Source organism: Gopherus evgoodei, chromosome 2 (genome assembly GCF_007399415.2).
Source record: "Gopherus evgoodei ecotype Sinaloan lineage chromosome 2, rGopEvg1_v1.p, whole genome shotgun sequence".
Taxonomy (NCBI): Eukaryota; Metazoa; Chordata; order Testudines; family Testudinidae; genus Gopherus; species Gopherus evgoodei.
This window is the reverse complement of record NC_044323.1, coordinates 237,000,099-237,016,545: the sequence shown is the minus strand read 5'-3', so window position 1 is coordinate 237,016,545 and position 16,447 is coordinate 237,000,099. Positions and strand designations below refer to the sequence as shown.

The 16,447-nt window shown below is 39.7% G+C and overlaps 1 protein-coding gene across 3 annotated transcripts in view; it reads right to left on the bottom strand.

Annotated features, from left to right (window-relative positions):
* Positions 1–13,117, bottom strand: part of SULF1 (sulfatase 1) — a 175,083-nt gene extending 161,966 nt beyond the window's left edge. For 2 of the 3 annotated variants that reach the window (XM_030553245.1, XM_030553247.1), the window contains exon 1: positions 12,817–13,117. The gene's annotated coding sequence lies outside the window, so the exon portion shown is untranslated. Of the gene's footprint in view, positions 1–11,597; positions 11,696–12,816 lie in introns of all 3 variants that reach the window. The other variant, XM_030553246.1, reaches the window with a different exon arrangement.
* Positions 13,118–16,447: the final 3,330 nt, after the last annotated feature.

Sequence of the window (16,447 nt, the reverse complement as noted above, 5' to 3'; positions counted from 1 at the left end):
TAACCTCTTGGGTCTCAAACAATCATTCTCCCAAGCACAGTGATTCCCATATTTGCCTTGAAATAAAGAGAAAGGAGAACTTAAAAACTATGTTTTCTAAGACAACACCAGCTGCTGGTAGAATTGGTATGTTCCTAAGTAAAGCTTGGCAGAGAGTAAATTGACAGACAGTTGATGCCGTTCATAAAGTTTTTAATTTCAGCCAACAAGGAGCTTTTGGGGGAAAAGCAGAATAGATATGAGCTGACTCAACCAGGTGAAAATCAGCAAACTGACTCACTGGAAAAATCAAATTACCTAGACTAATCGTTAAATTAGTGGGTAGAAAATTCTTAAAAGGAGCCATGTACTAAATTAATAAATCCAAGCTATACTGGTTAACCCTTTAGTCAGAGGTAGAGGGAAGGTAATTAAAAAGCAGCTAAAAATAACCTCTTTCTATATAAATGCTAGTAACATATGTTCATATATACATTCATTACATTATTTTAATATAAGGATATTAGAACAATAAAGGCATAGAAGAACCAACTTTTCTGAGGATTAAAATACCATGACACAGAATTTGCCGAAGGAACAGGCACCATGCAATAGGGGGAAAGGGAAACACTGCCAATGCTAATGATGGGTGATAATAAATGTGCAGAAACAAATGCTATAACATGAAGAGCTGTGTGAAGCTGTATAGCACCAGAGGTTCACTTTGAATTTCAAGGTTCTAAATGATGCTGAAAATGCCTAACCATGGTTGAGGTTAATTTGAAACTTAGCCCAGGTAATTCAAGGGTCACAAAACTCAGCTAAAGGAGTCTCAAACACTTTTGGTAGACTTGACTCAATTTCTAGGTTTGTAACAGAACCCCAAACCCAAATAAATCTCACTTGGCTTTGGTTTCCATGGTTACAAACATTTTTCATAGTTCTATATTCAGGCTGAAAGCAATGAAGCAGTTTGAAAAAGGTGATCGCTAGCAGGTGAATGCTGCTAGAGACCTACAAGGCAGTTAGAGGAAGTCAGTCATGACACATGAACTAATTTTACAGAAATACTTGGCCTGGAGCACCACATTTAGGAGAATTAACTATTTAGTGGTAGATTAGGAAAGATTACACAAGATTGGAAAGAAAATGACAAATGTCCAGATATACAGCAGAGTTGTTTTCATATATTGTTTTATAAGTATCCAGCATAAATCTAAGACGGATGTCAAGCATAAGTTTATTTGAAGCACAGTAACAAACTGAAGATTGGGAGTATCCAGTGCTACCATCTTTATAACAGAGGAAGCAACTTCTTTTAAAAAAAAATCTAATGTAAAGTTTCTACAAAGATCATTGACAGGCCAGGAAAATGAAGTCTTCTCTTACAGAACGTGGACAGCATAGACAGCAGCAGAGTGCTTCTCCCCAAACTTCTCCCCACTATCTTACAAGTGTCTCTCAATCTTCATCCACTGGGTAAAAGGCTAAGCTCAGCCTCTCTAACGATAATTTTAACAAAGGGTGCCAGTTAGCGTTAATTGTGTTACTGTGGTTTGTGATGGGAGAAAGAGGAGGTGGCTTAATAAAAATAAGAACTAACGCAAAACGAAATGTGGGGTTAAGAAGTGGTTGGTTATTTCCCTCACCTCTTTCCATTGCTTCTGGGCTTATCTCATAGTGACATTCCAAAGCATACAGTTGTCTGTGGCATTGCAAATGAAGGTGCCTCAGAATGCAAAATTAAGGGTCTACTACCCTAATGGCAGAGGGAGGGTCATATGTGGGCCTGTTTCCCTGAAGAGGGCTGCCGTTGAGGACAAAGCAAGGAGTCTTCCCCTCAAAGAGTGTTGTATTTAGGGATGCAAATATTTCTCTCTACAGATTTCTCCAATGTGGAGCTCTTCCAGGTGCCCCTTGAAGACAGCTGCTGCATCCAAAGAAAGGTGGAAACCTGCACTGCGACAATACCAGAGAGCTCCACTCCATATATAAACAATTAGTGGATACTGCGCCAGTAGATGGTGCTCAAGAATATGTAGCATAGTTCCTTATTTTTTGTAGGATCAATACAATTAGTTGTTGTTCACTGCCAATGTGCAGCTCTTCACATCAGCTCTTAATATCCACAACAAAGGAGCAGAGGAAAGTAGAGGCTGGGAAGGAGGCAGTTAACAGTTCAGGTAAACACATTACCTTTTGTTTCTGAGATTTACTCAATACTACGGATCTACAGTAGGATGAAATGGCCTAGAGGAGAAAGGCTCTGTATCCCATTACCAATCCCACAAGCCATTCCGTTCCCTAGAGAGAGCCAATGTAAGTATTTTGATTTAAGGAAAGATGACTGCCATATCTGGAAAAATGAACACGGATGATGGAAAATATTCTATTTTAATCTGGGGAAGCTGAAGTTGCAATATTTCTCGCTTAACCTCAATCAAGAAAAAAAGACAACAGAGGCCAAAGTGGTTAAGCAGAGAATAGAACTGTACAGAACACCCCTGAAACCAGCTAAATACACATTACTGCTTGCTTTCATTAGAAATCTTTTGTAGCATTTTGTGCTTTCAATTGAAGCTTCTTTCCAACACCACAAAACAATGACAAAGTACTAGATTAGGAGAGCCACAGAGTAAAAATCTTAAAGGACAGTTCACATACTGCATACTGCAGGAGATATCCAAATGTCATCTAAACAGCAGAATTGACAAGCTAAGTATGTAACCAATATGCTGCATTCCATCCAAATAACCATCAATACTAGGGCAAAGCCCAGTTTGTATTTAAAAAAATTTTTCCTGGAAGAGTCTTGTGTTTCTTAGGTTGTTCTGCCAGCTACAATTCATATTCCTATTTTGCCAGTTCTAGCAGTTCCTTATCTATCCATCCAGGTTTGTTTATGGTGCCCAGCACCATGGTGTCAGAACACAAGTTGCAGAGAAAGCTGTCTCTCGCATATGAGTTTTGCTTTTCAAGTTTACAGTTCCATTATTTCAGTGGAGTTGAGGGAGATCATGATAATGCAAGGTGAAACTGTCCCTCCGGCAACTAAGACCAGCTGCATAGAGGGCTTTGAAGATGATGATTGAAATGGGAAGCTAATATTTAATGCCATGTTCAAGACAATAATGTGGGTGGAACGCGGGAGTGATCTGTTCCCCTGTGTTGCCCAGTAGACAAGCTACTGTACTCTGGATCAACTGCAACTTTTCAATGGAGGATGGTTTCCCATCTAGAGATTAAAGAATCTCTATAAACAATCTCAGGTCGCAAATACAAATAGATCATCACAACTAATTCAAAATCCAAAAGGACAGCACACAATCTTATTGACAGCTATAGAAGGAAAAATGGCATTTTTGGCAGGTGTGACTAGTTGGGTACCTAGAAGTAATGAGTAGTCCACGCCAACGCTAAGGCTGTTAAATATTGACAAACTCTGGGCTGGTGCCCTCAATGTAGGTGATGTTATACTGTTGTATATAAACGCTTTCTTCTTTCCGCCAGCATGGGGATTGGCTCACCCTTGGCAGTAGCAACATTCCAGCTGTCAGGGGTTTGGTTCAGAATTGTGTGCTGTAATGCACTAAAGTTTCCAGGATCTACTGCAGCAGCCTCAACATCTGTGTGCAATCTGAACTAAGTATTTAGTTAACAGTTTTGTTTAAACTATGTTTATTGAGTCTACTCTCAAACAGAACAGGTGAAAAAATCAAAAGTGTGCTAGTTTCATTTAAGAGTATCATTGCAGATCTCACTTCCCCATGCAGAAAGTGGGGGGAGGAGTCAAGTGCCTCCACAGCAGCATTCCCCCTATCCCTACAATCAACTCCATGAATCCATTGATGCATGCACAGGGAGTGATGGGGCAAAGGTAGGAAGAATGCACATAGTTCTCTCCACCCCATGCCCTGTGGCAATCAGGGAAAACAGTTAATCCTCCATGCTTACGTGTGGGGGAGAGACACTGTCAGAGAACAGAGCCACAGGGGACTCAGCACCTCCATATGGATGGCCCTGTGTCCCCAAAGATTCCTGGGGATTCAGAGGGTTTGAAGGTCACAACCTCTTTTTCTCTCATGAGGCAGATGGAGGCAATCCCTGGTGCACCAAATGAAAGAATGCAAGAGATCTCCAAAAAGGAACCTCACGGAGTTCCCTGGCAGCTATAAATCTAGCACAAAATCACAATCTGTTCCACTAGATTCTGTTTACACTGCAAGATAGAACTCTCTAAAAAGTATTGAGGGACAGCCGCATTATAAGTAGGTGCCCTGATGTGTTGCTGTGGTGTAGACAAGCTCTATATTCAAAGTGCAGGTAGAGGTTTGTTTACTTGAAGAGAAGGAATTGAAGGACACAATGGAAATGGAAGATGGTAAACTGGAGGAAAACTTAAAAGACACGCTTACTTGTTTTTGTGGCTTTTGGGGTGTTTTTTTTGTTTTTTTTTTTTGTCTCCCGCACATGCTCCTGAATGAAGCTACCTGTTATTTGTTTGTGGAGTCTGGTGTCCATAGAATACATATTCGGACTTTTCTCCTCCACTTCCCGCTACTTTCCCCTCCCCTTCAGCAGGCACACTCCAAAGGAACCTCTCTGTACCAGTAAGACAGGGATCAAGAGTCTTCAGTATCACTGTGAACTGGAATCTGAATTCACACAGCAACAGAGAAGAGGAAGCCTTAGCCTATGAGTCTGCATGCCAGATATAGGCTCAAATTTACAGTGAGATAAGAATGTTTTCTTTCTACTGATACTAAGATAAAAGGAACTAGCATAATGTCTGCAGATAAACAGAATTTGAGTTTTCTTCAGAACATTTTTATTGCTCTAAACATGGTAATCCACTCCCTCTAATCCCTCATTCTGGTGGCCAAGCAAATATTGATACAATCTCAGTTAATACATTGACTCCAAATGTAAACAAGATCATAAGAATCCAGGGTATATTTTCTTATCTATCATGTTAGATATAGATTAAAGAATTCATATATTAGAGGTAATCTATTCTCTTTAATAGAAATAATGGAGAATGACAACAATTAAGGAAAGTCTCTGATATAATGGACTACAATGATTGATTTAATATTTAATTAAAAAAAATCAATACTCTAGGAATACTTTGGAATCTAACATTTTTGTTTTATGAAGTCCTTGGAAAAACAAAGTGAAGAGGCATTCTGTACTTATTATTTATTGTATGTTCAGTTTATTATGGACTTCTGTTCTCTAATTTTTGACTGGCATGCCTCCCACGCAGACAAATTAGCGGGAGGCAATCCTCAAAAGGTTTGGAACAGCTAAATCATGAAATATATGATATTGAACCTTTCAGCATCTTTTTTCTCCCTCTTCCATTCTCCCTTTTCTTCCCTCAAGTCAGATATTCCCCTCCCCCCCAAGATTTCTTCCTTCTCTTAACCCCAGCAACTCCCTATATGTGACCTGCAAGACCTTTGACCCCCTTATATTTCTCCTCATCCTCCACTTCCCCACCCCCAACCCAGTAAGTACCAGTGCTTAATTTGTAATGAAAGAGGGGCTGGATTGGGCTCAAGCAATTTTTTTTACATTCATAACTGATGCAGCAAGCTGAGAGGTGCCAGGGCTATGAACTGCCAAGTTTTGAGGTGCCAGGGCTCAGCCTAGTTAAGCCCTGGCACACAAATTAACCACAGGTAAGCACTGTATCTTTGGGGATACTCTATCAGGTGGCAGCAGTGGGTGTTACAGACATACTTTGCTGTAATATTGTCAAATAATTTAGAATAAATGAAATAGGCCCTAGATACTGCAAAGATACTGCAATCACAAACCCCTGTAGTCCCTTTGACTTGGATGAAGCTCTTAACAGGTGCACTAGTCTGAACTAGTAGATTCAGTTGCAGGCTCAGGGCCTTAATTTTGTAAACAACTAAGTCTTTTCACTGATAATTTGAAAGTAGGAAAAGTGACTGAATTCATCTCCAATTATTCTCTAAAATAGTTTAACCAGATCTTCTCCTAATCTTTTAAATGCAATAGAGTCTCAGTAAATGCTATAAAAAGTCGAACGCTTATCCTGTGGAGGGTGAAGACGACAGATTCAAGCAACTGGTAAGCACTATTTCAAAGGCATTTAGAGCAAGTTAATGCTCACCCCCATTTACTCATCATCCCTTGCTTGTAGGTTAACTTTAAAACCCAAAGGCCCCATTCATCTTCCTATTACACTCAACCTTATGCTCAGCTGAAAGACATTATATTCTAATAATTAAAGGTGCTTTTGCAAAGCAGTAATTCAATGTACAGTTCTGCTTCACTTTTTCTTCTTTTTAATAGTTTCTCTTCAGAGTTCATTTAAAAGGGATAGGAGTGGTATACAGACACTTCAATATTCTGAGTCACAATGAAGCAATTCTTTCCATGAAACTAGATATTTTTTCTATGAAACTACACACATTTATCCCCTTACTCATCATGTTTGTCCATGCTTGAGACTCCATCCTCATTACAAGGCTCTGTTGTTACACACGGTTCTACAATGTGGTGGCTGTCTGTTGCAATAAAACATTAAAAAGCCTATAGTTTTATTAGGAAATTTTCCAGAAATGCCACAGGGTTTGATATTTGCAAATTGCAGATACAGTATTGCTAATCCCAAGCCTTCACAAATGATGAGATTGGCTTAAAAGTGATAAGCCTTTTTTTTGTTTTTAAAATATATTTTGGGTTCTATTTACTGGCCTTGCACTTTCTGAAACTTTAGGTTGCAGTAACTTCATTTTTTCAAGTTTTTCTCTGCAACCACGAGGGCTAGATTTTTTAAAAATGAGCTCAGATTCTCATGTAATCTCTTGATCCCGATAGTTGGGGCTTAAAGAACAACACTAAATATCTGGAGACTTGTACTAAAATTGCAAGTGCTGCAATTGATAATACTACAAACATTTACATTCATAGGCTCACTAACACTTTTTTCTCTTTTTCAATGAAAATAACTGAAAGCAGTGCATGTACTGTAATAATGATCAGCTTCAAACATTGAAATTATAATATTGGAACATACCATTGGCCCATTTTTTGTGGAGGTTCTTGAGGAAAGCAACCTTCCTAATTCCCCACATGCCCATTCTCCAGAACCAAGTACTCACCATTCATGTACCAAAGTGCTTCCATTCTTCTCCATGGGCAAGGTACCCCAGCTGCACTTCATCTCCCCATGATGCACTGCAGCCACACAAGTGCCATGTTTCACTGTAGTGCATCATGGGAAGTGTAGTCCTACCACAGAGTCCTTCCTATAGAGAACTGGAGTGTGAGACACCAGCATGACAACTCCCACAAATCACCAGAATTGAAGTTTTTCAGTTTTCAGGTGTTCAGCTTTTCAATTAAAAAAAATTAAATTTCCATGGAAAATTGGATATTTCTAATAATTCCTCTGATATTTGGGTCCAAAAAGCAACTAGTCAACCAAATCCACAGCACAGCCCTGATTCTCTCTGACACAGCTCTACCTCAGAGCCTGCAAACCTAGTTTGAAGGAAAATTACTGTCTTAAATTTTTAGTGTCACAACATGATGATGTTTTCTCATAGCCAGCTCTACCTTTATCTCTTTTACTTTGTATCCCTCATTCCATGCTCTTTTGCTAATAAACTTATTTTGATTTCTTATAAATCATCAGTACCATGTAATTTCAGTGACGTGTATGCGTCTGGAAAGCTGACAGGCTGGAATGTTTCATTATCTCTGCAAAGGCAGCAAAGTTAACACTTTCTTTATGAGGGTCCAGTGAGAGGGCCTGGTCCCTGCAGCAGCATGATTTGGGGGTGAATTTGGGACTGGCAGGACACTAAGATCAGCCGGCAAGAATAACCAGGTTGTGCAAAAGCCAGGGTGAGGCTTGTGGGCTGCTGGCAGGCTTTTGGGATTGGAGTTCTGGACCAAAGCTGCACAGCTATAAGACACCCAGGGTTACAGGTAGAGTGTTTTGTACCTGCGGATATTCGCAGACCATTTTTGTGGATTGCAGCACAGATGAGATACAAATTTTGTATCAACACAGGGCTCTGCGACACACACTCACCCGAACAAAGTGGCTGTCATCCAGTTTGCAGGCTCCAGCTCAGTTCTCTGAATCCGGCAGCAGCATGCTGGGCATTCTGGGAGTTGTAGTTCCCAGCTTGCTCAAAGGGAGGAGGTAAACAACAACTCGCAGAAGGGAGTGAGCCAAGCTCTATTTTGAAGGTGAAGTTGTTTTTAAATGAGCAGGTGGCAGTGGCTGCATGCATTAAAGCTGCTGCAACTGCATAGAGGTGTTTAAGAGTTACCAATTTTCTGATTGCAGAAAACCGAACACCCTTGTCCGCCCCCGACACTGCCCCTAGGCTCACCCCTGCCCCGCCTCTGCTTCAAGGCCCCGCCCCCCACTTACTCCATCCTCACTTCCTCAGTCACTTGTTCTCCCCCACCTGCTCTCTCTTACTCATTTTCACTGAGCTGAGGCAGGGTGTGGGAGGAGGTGAGGGCTCTGGCTGGAGGTGCGGGCTCTGAAGTGGGGCCGGGGATGAGGGATTTGAGGTGTGGGGGGGCTCCAGGCTGGGGGGTGGGGCCAAGGGGTTTGGAGTGTGGGTGGGGACTCTGGGATGGGACAGGGGGTTGGGGTGCAGGAGGAGTGAGGACTCTGGGGTGGGGCTGGGGATGAGTGATTTGGCATGCAGGAGAAGGTTCTGATATGGGGCCAAGGAGTTCTGAGGGTGCAAGGAGATTGGGGCACGGAAGGGGGTGAGAGGTGCAGGCTTCAGGCAGCGCTACTCTCAGGTGGTACCCAGAAGCAGTGGCATGTCCCCCCCTCTGGCTTCTATGGGGAGGTGCAGCCAGGTGGCTCTACGTGCTGCACTACCTGCTGGCATCACCCCCACAGCTCCCATTGGCTGTGGTTCCCAGCCAGTGGGAGCTGTGGAGCCGGTGCTTGGGGCGGGGGCAGCACACGTAGGAGCCGGAAAGGGGACATGACGCTGCTTCCGGAAGCCGCGCGGAGCCAAGGCAGGCAGAGAGCTTGAATGACCACCCTGATGTTGGGGAACTACAGATATTGAGAGTAATTTCAGCCTTTGGACAAATAGGATCACTTGTCTAGGCCTTTTAGTTGTGAAGATAGCTATTCATAGTGTTATGCATCTTCAAGGATAACAGATGTTAAGTTGGGCACTTTCTCATAATACGAGAACCGGGGGAGACTCAAAATAAAAAGAAAACCTAATGAGGAATTTTTGAACATGAACACACTTTCACAAGATATTGAGGCAAACATGTTAGCGGAAAAGTCCACTAATTTAGTTCTTTTTGCTTCACCATAGACTTGTCACTGAATTCCAATTCCCTGTTTAATTTTGCAGCTCTCAGGGCAGTCAGAGTGAAGTCTTCAACTGTTACCACATCAATTTACCTCCTCTCTCAAATAAATCCCTAAATGCCACGGTTTTAAATATTTTTAAAAAGCCATGAAAATCACGAAATCCATGACTCCCATGACATCTATGACAAGGGTGAAACCTTGTATGGATAAAAATAAACCCTGTCATTACATAACATTTAAAACTCGTCATACTCCCTGGATAGTACTATAAAATTGAATGCACTCTGTAATGTACAGAATACTAGATAATAATCATTCAGAATTCTCTGCAATAAAATGATCTAGTCAGAATAGAATTTGCAAATCATTCAAAAATCATTCTTTCCATAGCTGCCTAACTTCCTATGAATGTGGGTTTATAATGTCTTCCACATTTGGAAATAATGTCCCAGCATCACAACATTTTAAACAGTTTGCTTTTATCGGACCCTGCCTGGAGTGAGAACTGTGATTATAACTCTCACACCAGTACTTGCCATATATATCCCTTTCCTACTAATGCTGTCCTATTTAGCCTGATTTTTTAAAAGTATTTACACACTACTTGGAAAAATACCAAACTTTTTTTAAAAATGTGAACTTACACCAAGCATATTTAAGCTTCTCTCTCTGAAACTGAGTCATGCCAGTGAAAGCTCAAGGAAGGCATGCCAGTATGAAACTTCAACTTCTGCTGCTTATGACTTGAACAAGCTCACCCACTTAAATTATAAAGTGCTAAAAAGAGGAAGCCTCTGACAACTAACAAGATGACACATAATTAAGACAACCCACAGCAAAACACATTCTGGCTGGAAAACAAAGTTCTTGGGCTCTGACTTTTGCTTACAGCACTAGGTAAAAAAAAAAAGATACAGGGAAAACAACTATAAAGTCAGTCTGTATCTGACTCAGTCTTCACTGAGGAGGAACATGGAAAAAAAATCTGATTTCATTTAGGGTAAATCTCCCATATCACAAGAACAATTGGTAATACAGACATGCCTGGTATGTTCAACATTCTACCAAGCAAATTAGCAACAACAAAAATGCAGTTTCATGCAGCAATTTTAGAACTTTTTTGTGCCTCTGGAATTTCTGACCTTGTGTGTCTATCGGTAGATCTGTTGGGGGGCACAGCAGTTGTATTGATCCAGCTCTTTTTTCAGATTATTTTTACCTCACTATGAGGGACATCTTTCTGAGCTCTGAACACTTTTACAGCTGTTGGGATGCTAATGGGAACTTCATGTGTACCCAGCACAAGTGCTCTCAAGAAGAAAACAAATGTCAAACTGAGGTATGTGGAAGTCGCCATAAATATGTCTTTGAATGTTTACCATCTGGAACAGTAGATTATATTTTGACAAGAAACTGGACTACCCTGCGGGCATTGTCTTTTAAACAGCCCCATCATTACAAGGGAAGGGAAAACATGATTTAATGTCCCCACTTTCTTCATAAGCTTTTCTGATGATATTGGGCAAACTATTTTTCTATAGTAAAATGATTAAAAGATGGACGTATATTTATCCAAACATTTTCTTAAAAGATTACATCTGACGACCCATCTGACAGAAATCCATGGAGAAGGCAGCCTTATAATTAGGCTGTGACAGCAGATTCACATTCCTGAAACTGCTGCACCTTGTCTTTGTTAGCAGGCTAAGCCATATCTTCATGGACAGAAGCTGTCTTAAGGGACTTCACATCAACCAAAAATGGGTAGAATAAAGTGAAGAAATCAAATTTAAAGTTAAAACAGTTTATTCCTTGTATAGGAGGTTTTAACACAAGCCTAATTTGGTATTTTGTTTAAAAAAACAACAACCCTGCAAAAGTTTCCACTGCTCATTAGAAAGAAAAACGGCAGAATGAAAAATCAATATGCTCCAATTTCTTCACCCAATCCCAGTCAGGTTATGCTGTCTGACTAGGATTTAGCTAATACTCTCTTTAAAATTGCTGTGGGTCATTTATGAGGATACAGTCTTATTAAAGAATGTGTTTGAAAATACAAGCTGAGAACAATCTGTAAAGCAGCCAAACAGCCTGTTTAAAAAAAAAAAAGTTGGTTTGAGGCAAAACGATATGTGCAACTTGAAACATGGTTTTATGGGCATCGTTACACAGTTGAGTGCCAAAATCACAAAGCACCAGCCCTAAATCCCCTTGCTCAGCCTACTAAACGGATCATATTTCAGAACAGATTACATACAGAATATCTCACCTGTATATGATGAGGACAGTGTTAAATTTCTTTCACAAGTGGGAGAAACCAATCATTCATGAGCACCACAGGTGTGAGAGAGTTACTGTATGGAAGATCTGTTATAGTGGCAAAAGGAAACATATAATTTAGTTACTCTTTAAGGGAAGCCTTTTTAAGGATTTATTTTAAAATAAGCCACTTCAGCCTTCAGTACCTGTCAAAATAGAGAGACTAGAGGAATAAACTGAGAAGATTAATTCTAAAATATCCAGAATCTAATTCGTAATCATTTTTTAGGCTTTTTATTTAATTTGGTGGCTTTTTTCTCCCCAGATGCCAATGAAATTAATAGTCATTAAATGAAAGTGACAGTAAGTACTTACAGTGACTAATTTCTAATTCAATTTCTGCCTCTCTTTGTGCCTAACGGTAAAAAATCCCTTTACATTTAATTAACACTTCAGCTAGCCTGTTTAGAATCTATAAATATAGCCGGCCTTTAATGATCCGTTATAGTGATGCTACTTAGTTTTCAGTGACTTGCAAAACTTTCACAAACAGATCTGCAAATGAATTACATCCATCTGCTCTGCTGCAGCTGCAAGCGCTGTATTACATTGTATTCTCTCACTTCCTCCTTTTTCTGCTTCGTTCCTAACTTTAAATCCATGTGTAAGCCAAGCTAACTATATTCCAATCATCACGAGCCCAGCCAGGTCTCTATAAAAGAGTCTTCAAACTTTACAGACATATCAAATGTACTTTCAAAACATTTTAGTTCGTTTCACAATGAGACAGAGACAGTCTACGCTGCCTAAAAGCAGTTAAGCATCTTGTCAGAATCTCAGAAAAACCATGCTAGGATTTTTTTCTCCCAATAGTTTTCATTCATTCATTAATTAGTAGAAATGAAACTACTCTTATAGCACTGACGATCTCTCATTTACTGAAGGTTTTAAGCACATGTGTGAGAGCGAGAGGGAGACATTAAATAGGAGATACACTGTTCCAGAAGAGATTTTCTAATCTATACCTTCAAAAGCGTGACCTTAACTGCATTAAGAGTGTTAGTTCTATGAAGACAGCCAAGCATCAAGCTATGTTCGCAGTTATCTGTCAGCCATACAATAGCTGCATTGATAAGGCAGCAGCAACTGGCTTTGACAAGTGTGCTGTGCTAGCATTCCATTCAAAACCATGAAGGGGAGGGGGAGGCATTAAATGTCTTTTACTTTACCTGAACAAACTGCTTTTCTTTTAGCTGCTGAAAATGAATCCTCCCTCTTCTCCCAAAAGCTAAGTAGCTCTTCTTTTGCTTGCAGCTCACACTTGCAGAAGACCACACAGCTCCAGCAAGGCAGTCTCCGTTCCCTAATCCCCACTCGAATGTGATGACACACACTAACCCCAACCATCTGTTGAAACACGTCCTCAAGCACTCAGCACAGTGGTGTGTCAAGACGGGCTGCCCAATCCAATCGCTGGGGCTGGGTGTCTCTTAAGGAGCTGGAGGCAGAGACAAGGACAGAAACTGTAGCTCTGAGAACTCTTAGCAAAGTAACCTGAGATTTTAGGAGAGAAAAGGGCGGCTATAAAGTAGAAGTGGGAGGTGCTGGTGGGAAGGTAGAGGGAGTGGATTGTTCTGGTGGCCAGTTGTGTTATTTCTCACAACTCCTTGTATTCCTAAGGGACCATTGGGACCCTCACAGTAGGATGCACAGAAGCACAACAGCGACAGTAAAATCTTTTTATTGCAGGTCTATTGAGGGCAATCTCCTCTGAGAGACACTTTCCTAAAAAGAGATAAAAGATGCAGCTTGAGATCCTGATAAAGTGTTAATGTGGGAGTCGTTTGCACGGAAATGTGACATTTGCATCTTGAAATCCAAACTCCCACCTTCCCATGATTACACTGTGGCTGCCTCCAGCTTTCTAAGGGAAAAGAAGGGAGAGGCAGCTAAAAAGCACAAAGTTTTTATATAGCATAAAGGTCCGCACTGTTTACTACAAGTCTATACTTCTCAATATTAAATGTCAATATGTGGATTTCTATTCATATTAAACAGCACATTTTCAAGGGCTAAAAGTTGGTTACTCCTATTATTTTCAAAATTGTCTTCTTGAACATGCAAGGTTTTTGTAAGGATTAAAACTAACAGCAATGTCTCTTCATTCTGTGATTAAAAGCACATTCCAAGTAACTCATGGACTACTTTCCTTTAAAGTTTTATTTTCCAGATTCTAATCAAACCAGGACAGTGTCGTCATCCCCCTGCATTCTGGCTGACTCTCCCACCCCTCTCTCACTCTCACTTTTTTAAATGGAGATGTCCTCAGAAATTTCAATACTTTAGAAATAATTTCCCTTACATGTAAGCATTCTATACCCAGTACATGCAAGTTCTCAGGCATCGGGATTTGGGATATTTGGATTCTGTTCCTGGCTGTGATCTTGTGCCAATTTCTGGGCCTCAGTTTTCTATCTATAAAATGGGAATAGTGATACTTCTCTACTTCACCAGGATGCCTTAAGGATAAATTCATTAATTTATATGAGAAACTCAGATACTACTGATAAGTGTCCCAGAAAAGCCTATACAACAAATAGATGCTTCCTCCCTTGTTCACTGAAATAGGATGGTGTGGGAGAGAGAGAGAAACAAAACTAAAAACCACCCAAGAATTTTTTACTTTGTTACCAGGAGCCTGACTTGCCATTTGCATTAAATCTACATTTCACATTATGACAGATGTTGCATTTCTTTGAGCTGGGAAAGGAAATGCTAAAAGGAGAAGTGTTGTTCTGGCATTAAAGGTTATTCCAAAAAGTGCTAAAATCCAATGTGTAGAAAGGTTTGCAACTGTAAACAGTTTTAATACACTCGGCACAGCCATCTAAAAGAGAATATCTTAAAGCCCAGAAAGGTTGATTTGGTTTGCTTGTTCTTTAATACCTTGGGCATATTGTTGGAGGCTATTTTAGAATCAGTAGTGGGGAAAAAAATGAAACATTTTATAAAACATGAAGTTAGCGAGTTATAATTTGTGCTCAGTTAGTAGTTGCCATAGTTGACCTGTAGAAACAAGGAAAAGAAAAAAGCACTAGAGAGTCCTGATTGAATTTGTTCAAGTTCTTCTCAGAAGTGATTATATGGTGTCTGTTTCAGCCTATTAAATTGAAACTGCCTTCACAGATGTTGGGTATTCACTAAAACACTAGTCCTTAATCTGCTAAATCCAGAAAAACAAGCAACAGAACAATATTTTCAACAATGCTAAATTGCAAGGCAGGGATGAAACTATTGTCCCCTTGGGTATCATAAGATTTTAAACAGTGACAATTATTGCTTCAAGGCAGGTTTTTGGGTTTTTTTATCCTACCAGACTGAGGTCTGGAAAGACTCTGGATAACTTTGTTGATTCAGAAAACCCTGGAGGCATTATTAAACTAGTTTGTGTTCTCTTTAACTATATTTTGAGTACAAAAGAAAGAACCTAAGAAACTGCAAAAGTGTTGAATAATAATTTTACCAGTATTGTATTAGTAATGCAGAATGTATTAAAAATACAGAACAGTCAGATGTGGAACATTAAAGACACAAAAATAATTTATTATATATCATCTTAGATTCTGAATCTTTGTATAAATCATTGATCATCTGAGGACTTGCTCTATTCTATGTCTACCATACGAGAAGCAACTAAATGATAATACTTTAAGCTAGCTTTAGTTAAAATTGTTATATTTTGTTCCAGCAATATGAAAGGCAATTATGTACAATACAAGCATTTTGATATAATGCTTATGTACCCACATGAACACACCCATTATGTGTGTGTACATATACATATGGTAGGTATCTTACACACATACTTGGACCTAATTCTGTTTTCATTTCTTTGTATCAGTCTAAATCGGGTGTACCTCCTCTGATGTCAATGATGTTACAACAGTATAAAATAGGTATGAGATCATAAAGAGGACTCACAATTGTGTATTTTACACACACAAACACACAACAGTCTTCAAAGAGCTTTTTCTCTGACAGAACTTGAATTACAAACTTTCACCTCCAAAAACAAAGTTAGTTACAACCTTTAAGAATTATGCATGATCATGTTTTCAGATAAAACACTGCTGCTGATTTTGTAGGATAACGTAACTGCTTCTCCTGTGACTGAAGCTAGATTTAGTTTGCAGTAGAAGTGACTGTTTATATCAACTAGACTTTTCCATTATTTCCCCTGTACCCCAACTACCATCTGCAAAGTTTTAAAAGTGAAATTAAAGCTGCACTGAAAGAACTGTACCTGAAATATTGTTAAAATAATGCATCAGAAAACACATTCTCAGGTTGACTCTCAAAACAGTGAACTCCTTGCAGGGTCAGACTGACCCCACTCAGATAAGACTTGTGAGAAAGTGAATAATGCACTGTTGTAAGTAATTCAAGACAGTCCTAATATGCAAGATTAATTGTAGGTAACTGTGATATTGAAAAATAGTCACTCCTGTTTTATTCCCACAGTTAACATGTCTCTTCACTTATTAGCTCCAGATAGTTTCCATGGTAACCAACCAGCCCTTGTAAGTCAGTGCAATGAGCTTCACTCATCTTTGTCTAGACTGGTCCCCTCCACAGATGGCATTGGCAGTTCAGTTTTGTATATGCATGTACACACACAGTTAAATGTAATTTATGGTAAGCTTATAGTTTTAAACTCTCAAAAGTAACAGAATGCAACCTTCATGGTTCTTACAGAGACTTTAATTCATCCATACTACATGCACGAGACCCACCCTTGCCTTCACTGTATCCCTATAACTCCTGTTGGAAGTCAATTAGATTTCTACATGCATATATGAG